Source organism: Oryzias latipes, chromosome 23, assembly GCF_053564925.1.
Source record: "Oryzias latipes strain Hd-rR chromosome 23, Olatipes_Hd-rR_3.1".
Classification (NCBI taxonomy): Eukaryota; Metazoa; Chordata; class Actinopteri; order Beloniformes; family Adrianichthyidae; genus Oryzias; species Oryzias latipes.
In genome coordinates this window covers 24875622-24890391 of record NC_136259.1, presented here as the reverse complement: position 1 = coordinate 24890391, position 14770 = coordinate 24875622, and the positions used below count along the sequence as shown (strand labels likewise).

At 42.3% G+C, this 14770-nt stretch overlaps 1 long non-coding RNA gene across 5 annotated transcripts in view; it reads left to right on the top strand.

Moving 5' to 3' along the window:
* The window catches only part of LOC110017608 (uncharacterized), a 53781-nt gene extending 40507 nt beyond the window's left edge, over positions 1 to 13274 (top strand). For 2 of the 5 annotated variants that reach the window (XR_013653708.1, XR_013653709.1), the window contains exons 4-5: positions 12532 to 12664; positions 13152 to 13274. This is a non-coding gene — a long non-coding RNA (uncharacterized LOC110017608). Of the gene's footprint in view, positions 1 to 8325; positions 8480 to 12528; positions 12665 to 13151 lie in introns of all 5 variants that reach the window. The other 3 variants (XR_013653710.1, XR_013653711.1, XR_013653712.1) reach the window with 2 other exon arrangements.
* The last annotated feature ends 1496 nt before the right edge of the window (positions 13275 to 14770 follow it).

Sequence of the window (14770 nt, the reverse complement as noted above, 5' to 3'; positions counted from 1 at the left end):
GGAAATGCTGATACATCATGAGTCAAAGTACAGAATAGAAAAGTCTAAGTTTTTTTCAGTTCTGTACAGGATAAGGGAGAACAACAGAAATGTTTGATATTTTGCAGATGACACTTATCTATTTGACAAGACAAGCCAATCAGAAAACTTGGCTTCAAAGCAAAACTTAGCATAAATACAAGATTCTTCTAAAATGTTAAATTAAATTCAAATCAAATTAAGCAGTTTGTTGTCATGTGACACAACTGGAGACATTGGAGCTTTTTTTTATATATATAATTAAGCCACAAAGTGTCGCACATGATTGTAAATTGTTGTACTCCGTTTTCCTTTTCTTGATCTTTGTGAAACCAGCATCATGTCTCTGTTTTCTGTTCTTTCATGTTTCAGACATTTTTACAGTAATTGGACAAGTTTTCAAGCTTTTATTTTGAAGTGGTAAGGGATGATACAATGGGAAAATGTTATGGAGTTTTGGAAAAAATGTATCAACTTCGATGTGAAAAAGGTGTGGTTTTTACTAAGGAGTTAGAGATGCTTTTGAAAACTCTTGAGCATTTTTTTCACTTTCACATGAATCAAATCACTAAACCTGCTTTTCTTACATGAAAGAGGAATGTTCCAACCTAAAGTGATTAAGAGAATTTGGAGATTTTTTTTTTTTTGAATTGGCACACCTTGGATTGGATCTTATTGCAATTTTTTTTCTCCTGTTGTTTGCCTTAAAGTGTCAATGATATGTAATGGGCATGGCTACATTGATAGTTGCTGTGAAAAGTTGGAAATTATACTTTCATGCGGAGATACAAAATTTGGCAGAGGTATCAATCAGATCAAGAACTGATAGAAATGATATGGTTGCTATGAGATGTCATCTTCATGGAGGCCACCATTCATAATAAAAAAAATTCAACATTTCTGCCCTTTGACAGATTTCTGTTGTTGTGATCTGGGAATGGCTGCAGACAGGAAGCAATGAGGGACATTCAGCACTTCTTGCACTTTACTGCTTATATTAATTTTATTTTTAAACCTGAATATGTGGGCTTTGCATGTTGGATTAACATTGAGGCATTTCACATTTGTCGCTTGTCACCAAAAGAATCAAGACACCTTGATCTGAAAATATTTGCTGGACACAGTGCTGTATGATAACTGACTGTCGATTTTTGTCACATTCTGGACATTTTTTCCTCTAACCCGATATCATCAGACATCATGCTAATTACACAGAAAAGGCAGAACTTACCGTGTGAATTTGCAGGTGGGAGGAAGCTAAAAATGCAGCATGGAATCCCAGCAGGGATAAAAAAAAAGACTCACCTTAAAATAAATCTAAAATTGATTTTTGCAGTGAGCTTTCATTGTGGAACTGGAAGCAGGTCACCTGAGCGGCTCCCTCAAGATTATTATTTATGCAACTGTCAGTCAGATTTATCTTTATGTAAAGGGGGAGGGGATAAAGATTTCAAATCATAAGAACCAATCCATTTCTTTCTAATGGCTGACCGATGCTGCAAAGCTCACAGTGATACCAGCCCGATAAGAGATCCGAGCTGCATTGATGTCCCAGCTAAACTATATTTAGTACATTTTTTTGTGGCGCTGGAGCAGAACAGGCGCACCGACTCTGGCCAGCATTCAAACGCATTCATCGCCTCGCTTTTTCCCTCTCCTCTGCTCTCGTTCCAGCCCCGACCTGATCCGCGAATGTCACCTCCACTATGAAAGAGGAGGAAGGCACAGAGGAGGAGGAGGAGGAAGAGGGAGGGAGGAAGAGGCAGAGTGTCAGAAAATGCAAATGCAGCCTGCGTGCGTTTTTGCAAATTAAATGTCAGAACGTAAAATATTGTCAGTTTCATTTTGCTGCCGGAGGGATGACAAATCCATATTCGCCTTTAAATAAGACTCTTACTGCGGTGGAGGGCTAATCATGGCAGAACAAAGCGCGGTGATTAACGATAGCAATTTATTGTATCTGGCGGCCGGCGAGGAGGGGAGCAGGGAGACATCATAGTTATCATCATTCATATCATAAATAACAGGGCCCAGCCAATCACAGGGAGCTGCCGATGTCATCCCAAATAACCTTTGATAACAATTACCATAGAAGCAGTACAAACCCTGGAGTCACAATGTTATCTTATCCCCATTCTCTGCTTGTAGAATACAACACTATTACCATATAGATTAGACTATTTATAATGGTGCGTGTCACTCTGGTGCAGCTTTAAGTCGTGCATGTGCAGCACGGCGAGGACACGGCCAGGTTTGCAGAGGTGTGAGCACCGGGTAGGGGGACCTGTCTTTGGGAGGAGATTATAGCCTGGTCTTTATGAGGAGCGGACTCTGTATCACAAGGCTGCCAGGCCGCCTCACAATGGATGAATGTGTGCGCTCAGAGTTGGGTCGGTGGGGGCCGGAGGAACGTGGCTCCAAGGCGGGAAAAGCTAGGAGGAGATACTAGCATGGAAACCTTGATAAGTGTTGGAGATTAGCGGGGCGTATCTTGTCCGAGGCGTCGTTCCTCCTTGTTTCATCAGCTGATAGACATTTCCCGATGGCGAGCGGCGATATATATTTGAGTGGATTTTTCATCCCGCACACGAGGTGCACCGCTCCTTAATCCACCTGTTTTTACCAGAAATGAGCTGAATCTGCTCTCGCCCTGAGGGAAACAACATCCTCCACCCATCTTTGTACTCATGTTAAAGGAAATTGTTTTTAAAAAAAACACACAATTTCTGATGCTCTCGAGAAATTGCCTTAAATACCCACTACGATGAAAACAGCGTATTAAAAAGATAAAAAAATAAAATAAAAACATTAGTAGAAAAAGTCATCAACAGAATCTGTTTCTGTCAGAAAAGGTCATAAAAAGAACCGCTAGCCGAACATGTGGAGAACCTTCTCAAGAGCAACCAACCAAAAACCAAGAACACAAGGAGGACTCATGCAGGATGTCTTCAGAGAAGCAGATAAAGTTTGAAGTTTAAAGCCTCATCTGAATCAGTTCAGATCAGAGTTCATGATCTAACAGTCAGGAAGAGACTTTTAGACAAACATAGATCCGTGGAAGAGTTGGAGGAAGACACTGCTGAGCAACAACAGCATCTGGACGATCCACAAAACAAACCAAAAAAAGGTTTATGAGGCAGAAAAGGAACTTTCTGGAAGTAGTGCATCCAGACTTAAGGAGATAAACTCACAGCATGTGTAAAAAATATAACAGCTAACATGGTGGGGGGAGTATAATGGTGTGAACTTGATTCATTTTCAATTCTACATCCTTTAATTTTGTTGTCCACAAGTATTTTAAAGTTGATTCATGACTTTGGACTGAAGATCTTTAGGTCCAGATGTTATGACTCAACCTCAAGAAGACACCACCTGAATAAATGAGAACCTTCATGTTCTCCACAGAAAGACAAAAAAAAGGTTTGGGTTCTGCAGCAGGAAAAAGGAGCTGGTCCACCTCTGAACAGATCAACAATCAAAGTCTGGACTTCCGTCTGTCTGAGATCCTGTCAGTTTGATGACATAAAACGAGCGTTCAGCTTGAAAGTCTGAAAATGTGTCTGTATTTAAACGGTTCCTCCAGTTCTCTCAGACATTTTCCCTTCAGAGGCTTCGGTGTCGGCGGCTGATGATTTTCTCTTGTTGATTAATCTCTGAAATTAATTTGGGCTGCGAGTTAATCAGCATTTCTCGTTAAACAGACAAGCTTCTCAAAAATGGGGATTCGGTAAAAGTAAAAAAGTAACCAGCAGGCATTTGGCCTCTGTGTGGTGAAACGCTCCTCTGGAAAACAGTTCAGGCCTTCTTAACACCACGGGATTCATTCAGACTGCAGTCCCTCCAAAATAAATGCGATTTCTGCGTTATTTGATTGGCTCATGGGGGGGTTTCAGCAGACCATCTCTATGGAGATGATCACAAAATTTCCCCAAAATTCCCAACTCATTGGGGATTTAACTACTAATTAGGAAAAGTAAACATTTAGAAGCGTATTTCTTTGAGGAACTTACAAAATAAAAGACCCCCTTTGTTTTACACCTAATCCCATCCAACAGCTCTTTGCAGTCACAACATTTAAAGCCTTCGGGGGGTTGACCTGTTCGGTTTTTCGCCCGCAGACAGCCCGTATACCCTCGTGAGGGCAGTTGGGACTAAGGCATCAACAGATCGATGGTTCACGTCTGTGAGTGAGTGTTTCACTACAATTTGACAGACAAACGATGTCAGACTCATTCAGGAAGAATAGAAAGAAAGAATAAAAGAATAAAGGTTTATGTTCTTTTTCTATTCTTTGCGCTGGTCTCTTTTTACATTCTTAGCACTCGGTGTAGCTAACTGTTTAAGTTTTTGACTCAAACGTAGACTTTCTGGCGTTTTAGATACTGAAAATCGGAGACATGTTTATTATTTTTAGGCATTTATAGCGTCCTGAATGGCTCCTTGGTTGTGATTTGCTTTCCGTTTCTGTGCAGGTTGGCTGGGAATTCCCATGGATGTTTTCCTCCTCATGAGTTCTCCTTGAGACAATCACAGCTGCCTCTAATCGCTAATTAGGTTTTCATTATTTAAGGAGGTGTTTTTTTTCTGTTTTCTGAATCGGTACATCTTGCACATTTGTCTAGGTTTTGTTGTTTGGTTCATAGATGTTATTGAGTCTTTTAAACTCTCTAGGTTTGTTTGAGTCCTTTCTGCTCCTGGACTCTTATCCTGTAACAGCCGTTGTGTGTAGATAGTAAAGAAGTCTTCAAAATAATGGATGTTGGTGTCTGTGACAAACTTCCAGGTATTTTCAAAACAAAGTTCTAATTATTGCTTGCAGGAACTGTTTAATTAAAAATCTAAAATATCCCAAATTCAAAACCTCCAAGTGTGAGTTGATTTTGGGATGTAAATTCCAGAGGTTGAAGGGTTTTGCATCAGCCGCCAGCAAATTTTAACCTTTGGTTATTTTTCATTGGCATATTTTTCCTTTAATGTCCACTTTTTTGCCGTGTTCACACCAGCCTCAGTAATGTGCGTTCAAACGACCACTTCCAATAAAAGGCTTGCCTAAATGCCCATTTTGGGTTGCTGCACTCAAAAGTCTTGCGTTCACGTGTTGCTACACTGTTTTACAAACATGCGGCCATTGAATTCACATTGAAAGTTCCACCAGGTGGAACTTTGACCATTTAGGGACTCCAGTTTGGACACATGTCACATACAGGAGTGTCTGTAGCTTGAAACATGCCAAGGCCATTTCCTAAGTTTTGATTCCCTGACATGAAAAAACATAAACCACCTGCAAAAACACCTATGACCAAACGAGATGTTTGGAGGAAATGGAGCTCAAAAACCTCACAATCAAGCACAGCAGTGGAAGTGTAATGATATGGGTTAGTATTACAGCAGCTGGTCCTGAACACTTTTCATCCACTGAGTTAAAGAATGGTTTAGGTGCACAGCAGAGTAACTTTTGAAGGTCTAGACCTTAAAGAAGCAGAAACACCAGAGAACCGTCCTCTGAGGCGCAGACAGAAACGGCTCACCTCAAAAGTCAACGCATACATTCGTTTTGTTTGTTTTGTTCCGAGGTGACCTGTCTGCCACTCTAAGGCTGGTTAGGAGCCGTTTCTCAAAAGCAGTCTGCTGCTTTTAGTGCCTCTGGTGTTGTGGTTTGACCTTCACTGAAGAAAAAAGTGGCTTCGAGAAACAATCAGTTCTATACCAGGGGGAGGAAAAGACCAGCTGGAGGAGATAAAAACAGAGCAGGTGAATTAACCACGCGAAATGTAAAGAAGGATATTGAATTTTCGTGCTTACCTTCACGTGGACTGGGGGTTGGGATGATAGAAAATGAAAAAGGAATAAAGAGCAGCGAGGATGTGGAGGGAGGAAGAGCCAGCCAGTCAGCAGTTTCTGGCTCAGATATCAATGTGTGGGCTCACAACAGGTAATCTGTCTTGACAGGATCTTTACTGGAGTAAAGGCTGTTGGCTCGACGTGCTTTTGGGTTCATTCATACCTGAGAACCCCCCCTCGAGCACAGGAGCCGTGAAGCCTGTGTTGCATCAGGTCCTACCGAGTTAACGTCTCAAATCATCTTGACAAATCAAGGATTGTTTCATTGCAAAGCTGTGATGGAAACACCTCAAAATGACTAAAAATAACCACAGATTCCTGCTTTTAGTGATAAGACTGCAACTGACTGTTTGAAAACATAATTGATCTTAACCCATAAGATTACATCCTGAATGAAGGCCGGAGGAGGGCCAGTCCTGTCAATGCAAACCTACAGAGAAGCCGAGGATTTCAGTACTTGGCTGCTTTTTTTCTGGACGTATTCTTGTTTCCTGCTCTATTTTGAAAGTACGCTTTCAACGGCACATTTTCCACCTTCGTGATCTTGTGCAGATATGGTTTCTGGAGCTTCAGAAACAATGTTTGTTTGTTTGTTTGTTTATTGTTTGTCATGTGCAAGATAAACACACGGTCAACAATGCCATGAAATGCTTGGGGGACGAGAAGAACCGTTTGACCGTAATCGAGAGGTACTCAAGAGTAGTACATCGCAAAAGTAAAAAAATAAAATGAAAAAACAGGCATGTGGGGTGAAAATGGGTCAAATGCACCAGTATGGGGGTTGAGCTGTATGGATGTGGTGGGTATTTGGATTGTTTGGTCCGTGGACGGTCGTAGAGAGGAGTAGCTGCATCACGGGCGGCCGTGTTGCAGCGGTAGGGCGGTCGTCCCATGGTCGTAAGGTTGCAGGTTCGATTCCCGCCTTGCACGCCCATGAGTCGAAGTGTCCTTGGGCAAGACACTGATCCCCACCTTGCCTCTGGTGGTAGGCGGGCGCCTGTGTTTGGCAGCGGATGTACCATTGTCTTGCGTGTGGTACGTGTGTCGTGAAGTATTTGTCAGGATAATGTAATGTAAGTACTTATGGCGTACAGGTGATGCTGTCGTACGGCGTCCTTACGCCACACTCTAGTCGTTACTGAGGTGTGAGTACTGGCTCCTAACTGACTGCCACAAATGCTGCAAACACGGGGCGTCCACATGGTATGTAAGTGCCTGTACGGCCCCAGGAGGATGTCCACAAAAACTACACTCTGATCGTCTAATTTATTCATTTCTAACAATGTGACTGAACACAAGGAGTGTGCACGAATCACGTGAACAGCACCAACTGGCTCTTTGTGCAGTTTGTAGGATTTGGGGGTAAAACGGTAAAATCCTCGTCCACTTCCTTTTTACGTGTTGTATAAGTGATGACTATGACCTGTCGCTCGCAGCAAGCGGGTAGAAAAAATGTGCATGAACATTTCCTCTCTATGGGTTCACTGAGTGATCCACGCCTCTGAGATTTTGATTATTTTCAACAGCCCGTATCCACCTGTAAAGGCAGTTGGGATGGGAAGACGCCAGTAGGGACGTACATAGGACTGTTAGTAGTTGTGTAGAAGTTGAACGAAGGTGCCATTGAGAGATCAATAGCAGACAAACATAAAACTTGGTACACAAGTTTGTGATGCCAAGATGTGAGAAATCCAGCTGTAGAGGTGACCTCTAGCTGTCAGAGGGACACCATCTTGAGGCCAGATCAGTAGTCCCACAGAAACTTTGTACTTTTTACTTTTTTTCCTAAAAAACATTCAATCTACAGGTTTTTAATTTACATTAACAGGAACAAATGGCTGCGTAAAAAAGTAAATTCCGCCATTTTCCATTGGTGACGTCATCAAAAGTTTTTTTTAATAGAAAAAAAAAAGTTTACCCCACAACTGACACTGAGATACAGGAAAGTTTGACCCTCGTTGTTCTATTGTAGAGGTTTACTCTAGAAGGTAGCACAAGCATCACATACTAAAGAAAAGCAAAAAAATGTATGTACAGATTTAGAAGTAAAAATAAGTTATCCTTTCAAACATGAAAAAAAAAATACAGTTGCTTTGGGCCTGCATCCTTTGTTGGAACTTTTATTTTGAAAAAAATAAAAAGATTGTCTCAGTTTGCTGTAAAGTTCAAGCAATCACTCAAACATACAATTTTTGTTGATTTTGTAGAAGCTCCATCACAACTGAATCTGTTTTTTTGCATCACGTCACAAAAAAACAACCTCTTTGATTATTCAGGGATTGAATTGGAGAAACGGTTGGAGGTTTTTCTGACCTGGTAAATCACTCCTCTGTGTCCGGCTGGAGCTGGAGTGTGAAGCTTCATAACAAATCTGAAGCTGCTTTCTCTTTCCATCTCCTCCCTTAGATGGAACTCACAAAGTGATTTTCGCCTCTAAATCTCGTGATCGCTTTAATTTTTTGCTAGGCTGCTTCACCGGCGTCCTGGGAAAGGGCAAAGAGGAGGAAAGGAGCGGGAAGGCGGCGAAAAAGCGAGGGGATGAGGGGTCCGCAAACGTGGCTGGGAGAGAAAGAGGAGATGGTGGAAGAGTGGAGAACAGTATGGAGTTAAAGCTTTATCAGTGAGTGCCCTGAGGTATGTAGGGACGCTGCTGAATCCAGAGAGATTAGGGGGGAAAATGCAGCACATGGCAGTAAGGGGCTTACGCCACAGCTTGTATTAGTTCAGGTGAAAAGAGTATTGCTTTTACATAAAACTGGACAAATCCAGCCACAATGCATTTCCCGTTGGACCACAATAGGGTTCTCTATCTGTGGACCTCACCTTCTGTCCCTCGGGTTCCCCCAAAGCTCCTCTATCTAAACAGGAGTAGAGATTGAGGAAAAGGAGGAGAAAAACGCTGAGGAACACGGGCAGGAGGAGGAGAGACGGCGCCGCACCTCACTTCGTTTCTGGAGTGTAAAGGGAGGCTGCTGGCGAGTTGGTGGTGCTTATTTCCACAGGGGTCAGGAAATGTAATGTCCACCCCACTCCACCAAAGTCGGTCATAAACCATATCGGTTTCTTATCCCAAAAGACGATATTTGTAGTGATCACGGCTGCTAGCCAAAGGAAACGTAACTAACTGAAGGGGTTTTATTTTGAAAAACCAATGTTTGAGGTTCTAAAAAGAAAGTGAAGGTAAACAGAAAAAAACACACAAAAGAGGAACAAAAAAAAGGAGCACAGCAAAACAAAAACATGACAAGTTAAAAATACAAAAATCAAATCGGTCTCTGCTGTACGTTTGTTTTTCCGTGCACTCAGCTTTATGTAGGTCAACTTTGATCCCTGCAAAAAGCCCCATGAGAAGGCGTAGGTGTCTTTTCCCCACTGTACAAAATGCCACTTACAGTGTTGGTCATATGTGAACAGATGACTGGTGGGTTTGAGGCCCTACACAGTGATGGAAAGTAAAAAACTGCTGAAGATAGAGGTCATAGATTGGTACTTCAACTCGTTTGGTGACCGAGATCTTTTAAAGCTTTCGTTGAAGTTTAGCGTCGCTAAAAAAAATTGGTTGGTAAATGGACTCTGATTTCATTTTATTGTATGCATTCTCCACTTTAAAAGCCGGAATCAAAGCCCTTAGATGCGTAATGAGGACGCCGACCTTTACAGAAACGGCATGGCAGGTCATAACTGGTTGTAGTTCTTCATGCGGTTTCGTCACACGCCCCAGTACTAGATTGCCATCTTTCTGCCACCTGTTCTGTGAATTGAGAAGCAGTAGAATGACACACGGTGAAATAAGATGAAGCCACAGGTTCTGGAGGGACTTCTCAGTCGTGCTTTCAAAATGCCGCCTTCACAAAGGAGAAGGTTGAAGGAGAAGGAACCTTCAGCTTCTCCAAAATTCTGCTGCATGAGTTCTCACCAGGACCAGGAGGCGGGGTCACATCACCCCAATTTTAAAATCCCTGCATTGACGCCCCATATGCTTCAGGATTGATTTTAAGATACTTTTAAGCGTTTTTAAATGTATTATCGGTCGTGTGCCTTCTTATTTATCCAATCTTTTAGTAAGGTATGAACCCTCCCGGACCCTGAGATCCTCTGGCTCTGGTCTGTTAACCATTCCGACTGTAAAATCCAAAACCTACGGAGAAGCTTCAGCACTATGGCCCCCGTTTATGGAACGGAGGACCTGAGAGCCGCAGAGAGCATTGAAGTTTTTGAGAAAAGGCTAAAGACCCATCTTTTTAACCTGGCTTTTAGCTAATTTTTTATACCACTATTTATGTATTTGTTTGTTTTATTTATTTATTTTTATTTATCCATTTTATCTTGTTTGTCCATTTTATTTCTTTTTCCCGGTGCCTCAGTTCCTCAGTTGGGACCTTTCCCTCTGGGTTGGATTCTGTTCAGCCTCTGCGGCTCTGGATGTGAACCTGCATCACCACCTAGCTGTGGTGGAGCGGTCCCCGCCTGTGAAGCTGCATTTGGCTGGTCATGCGGCGGCTCCAATTATCAGCGTTTCCAACATCTTGGTAGTGAATGATGATGACTATTAATGTAAATGTTGGGCTGTATAAATAAAATTGAATTAATATTCAAATTCCATGCGGTATAAAGGGACAGAAAATCTTTAGTTGATTTGAAATGAGATAAACGTGAAAAGTGGTTGAGCCAAGGGGCCAAACCTAATGATCTTTTTATTGAACATTACGTTCATGGAGAGTTTGACTGTAATCTGCTGCTCCTCAGATGCTTTCAACAGACAAGGAGGCCGGCCTGCGCACTTCCAAGTCTCTTACCTGTCGTACAGTAAGCTCAGGTAACAATGGCCCCTTACATCATAGCGTGAGCTCGCTCCGTTTTCAAGCCACAGATCCAAAGCGTCTCCGGCACCCCTCCTTGCCCCCCATTATGGGGAGAACAAAACCCTCCGAGATCCAACTTGGTCACAAAAAACCCCAGTTGAATGGTGCTTAACGTCAATTTGAGACACGGTTAATCAATTTGGACCCTCGTTCTCTTGATGTCTCGTCACTCATTAAATTAAGAGCGGCGTCTGTTTGAGCGATTCGCCGCTCATCGCGATACGGCGCAGGTTAAGTAGGAGGAGCATGTTTCAGGATGGCTCCCCGCCGTTCCGAAACACTTAGCAGGTGATTAGCATAAGCTGATAGCGCTATCAGGCGCGTGCCATTGAGGTGACCCTGAAGACGCCACCCCCCCAACTTCCTTCAACGCCACCCATCTTACCCCTGTTCCCCCTCCCCGCCTCATCCTTTACTCCCTCAGAGAAGGCCTTATCTGGGATGTACAGGGCCTCTGTAGCCTCCTGGGGAGATGATAGAGGGAGGGGGCAGAGGTGGGAGGTGGTGGGGCAATCCCATTGTTGAGCAGTGTGTCTTTGGACGTGTCCTCTAATGTTTCAGAAGATAATGTCGGCTCTACTTTTTAAAGTTATGTAACATTTGTCAGAAAAGTAAACAACGTGGCGGCTGAGACGGATTTCTGTTCATGCTAGTTAGCTTAGCTAATATGAGCAGTTGGAACACAATAATTTTTTTTATTTAAAAAGTGATTTTATTTAAAAAAAATGCTTTCTGGATATTCAGTTTTTTTTTCCATTTAAAAGAAAGAAATTGGACATTTTGAGGCATAAATTTACAATTTTTCTCCTAAATTATAAATTTTTTTCCCGTAAACGTCCAACATTTTTCTCTTATGTAGGACTTTGAAAATTTGACTTTTTTCCCCAAAATGTAACACATTTCTTAATATAAAATTTTGATCTATTTTCAGAAAATTTACGACTTTATTTTTGCAAAATACATTTTGACAATTTTATGGCATCAGTTTTGACCTTCTGATAATGTTGAAACTTTATTCTAGTAATTTAATTTAATTTTTTTCATAATTTACAGCTTTTTTCTCTTACATTTTTACTTCTTTATCGTATTTGCACCACGTTATTCTCATTTTTCCTGTTTTTTGTTTAACTTTATGTCTGAAAATTTTGATTTTTTTTCTCTTAATTTTACAAAAGTATTCTTTTAATTCTTAAACTTATCTCTTAATTTCTCATAACTTTTTTCTTTATTTTTGTAAAATCTGTAGTTTTTCTCATAGTTGTACAATTTTAATCTCGTTGAATATTGATTTTCTTTTTCTTATAAGACGTACAGATATTCAAAAGGTAGTAAAGTTTAACTTCCTGATTGGTCAACTGGTGTAAGTCCAATGTCATTTAGGAAGCTCCGGTCTAAAAAGCCCCGCCCATCTTTGAACGCTCCCGAGAGCGGCGGAGCTCGCCCCGGGACACTTAGGGGCAGCAAGGTGAGGTAAACCGGCCCCCGGGGGGGACGGGGAGGCAGCCTGCTCCGGCCTCCTGAACCCTATAATTCTTTTTTCCCTTTTTTATGGAGGCAATATTAAATAAAAGCTAAAGGTAAACCAACACTAGGCGTAAGGAGGGCCCGCTATATCCAAAGAGTATTGGAAACAGGAAGTGATGTCAGAGACGGAATGCACTCCTGTACTCATCGTCCACAACTTTTCCAAGAGGAGCAAACAACAACCTGCAAACGTGGAAAACTTTCTCTCAAATGTAGAAGAATTGAACAAAAAAAGGGAAAGTTAATTAACCCAAATTTCTGTCTATTTTATACCCTTTTTGAGGAGGCGTCCTCTTTGCCTCCACATCCCTCCCACGTCACCTCGCCGAGACCCATCTGTGTCTAGAAGAAAGTATGATGAAACCACAAAACAATGAGCGAACGTAAAGAACACAAGTGTGGCGACGCGTTTCTTGAAGGTAAGCCATTTCCATGCAGGTTAAGAGCTTAGCATCGACACAGCACTATTCATATCAGCCTACCATTATGATGCAAATGATAACAGCGGTCCCTGGCTCTCTCCTCTCCATCTTTTTATGCACTTTATAGCACGAGCAGCTGCAGTACCGAGCACACACACACGGTAAAATTTACCCAGCTCTATTGCTTATCCCCTTTGTTTGAGCTGATTGGATCTGCGGCAATCACATGTTTACTCAGAGCGCTATCTCTTTGAGAAAGCGCCGTCACGGGTAGTGGAGAGTAACATTCGCCTCTTTTTGTATTTTCGCTTTATTTTGGAGATGGGCACGCACACACGCTCTTTATGTATATATGGTAATAAGCTGGCTAACACGGTTTCACACTGTTTGTTTCTGAAAATGATGCAACTTGCCAGACATCCTTTTTTTTTTTTCTGCTGATGTTCACAGTTTCCTTTTCTTTTTTCTTTTTTTCCTTTCTCAGGGCGGGCGTTTTGGAAGGAGCGAATGGGAGACGGGAAGAGCGGAGGGAGGCGTGTGTTCAAAAAATTCACAAAGGTTTTGTAATAAATGCGTCCATGACAATAAAAACAAAAACATTAAAGGGAGAAAAGACATGTTTCTGTGTTAAACAATTAGTGCTGCAGCATTAGAGGCGATCAGGAGGAGACAAAAGCGCTGCAGCGGCAGGGGGTTTACCCCAGACACAAAGACACAAAGACAGATGCTCTGCAGCCCAGCCAAGCTGCAGCATCACTCCGGTTCGGCGGTTTGGAAGCTCGGAAGGATCTTTGGGTCCGTTCTGGGGAGACTGTGAGCTGCAGTTTGTCTACATCATCAGCTCGTCTGGATAATTAAATTCATTTGTGACCACGAGCTACCAGAAATCCACGACAACAACGCAGCATTTAAAACTTCCGCAAAAGTTACCGCCCCCTCCCATATGGTGGCGAGAAAAGGTGCTTTTGCCTGCGTAAATATTTAGGACTTTCCAAACCTGCGTGGCCTCCTTTGGTAAAGCAGCTGCTTTCTTAGCCAGAATTCTCGAAATGATCTTTTTCTGAAACCAGCAAACAGTCAGATTCAAGCCGGTCTTCTGCTAGAAGGACCTTGAACCGATTTTTCCTGTGTTTGTGTCCTCTTCAGCATTTGCTGGTAATTAATGTTCATAATTAACGGCAACAGGCAAGCAGCCCCACACCATCACACTACCACCACCATGTTTAAGTGTTAATTCAATAAAGTTCATTGTGACTACAAAGTTAACTAAGTTCTTAAGTTATTTTTTCTCAGACATGGTTTGTGTTTGTCAACATACCTTACATGTTTCGGTGGAATCACTTCCGCCTTCGTCAGAGTCGTCATCAGGTGGTGGTGATGTGACGTCTTTAAAAACAGATGATTCTGACAGAGGTGGAGTCACCTGTCAGACTTTGACAAGTGACTCCGCCCCTTGATGTCCGTTTTTTTGCTGGAGGATGTTGCTCCAGGTAGGGGAGAGCAGGAAGGCCCCCTCATCCCGGTTCATGGAAGTGTGGGCTCGCTTTGGTATCTCCACCGCCTCCAGGATCCATCTGGGGTGTCTGTTGTCTTCAGTGTGGAGGACTTTGGCCTTTTCCCAGTCCATGATCTAGTTTTCCTGGTTGCAGTGGTCCGTTATGGCTGATTTCATATTTTCTTGAACTGCCTGTTGTCGTCTGGCTCTTGTTAGTATTTTCTTTGTTTCCTTTTCGCTTTGTTTTTGATGTTCTGTTTTTCTTGTGATGAAGGTGCGTCCTGTTTCTCCGATGTATGTTTTATTGCAGGTGTGACGTGGTATTTCATAAATGACGTTGCATTTGCTATTTTGCTCGATCTTGTCTTTGGATGAACCAGTGGTGAGTTTTTTCTACGGTTTAACTGGGGGGCTGATGTGATATTTTTTCATGGCCCTTTGGATGCGTTCTGTTATTCCTCAGATGTACGGCAATGTGACCATTCCTTTGTTTTCTGTCTTCTTTGTATTTCCTTGTATTCCTTGTATTTCTTCTGCTCCACCTGTTTTTGTCCCTTTTTTATATTACCAGCGGACAAAGGCAGAACCACAGTCACCCTGGACGCAGA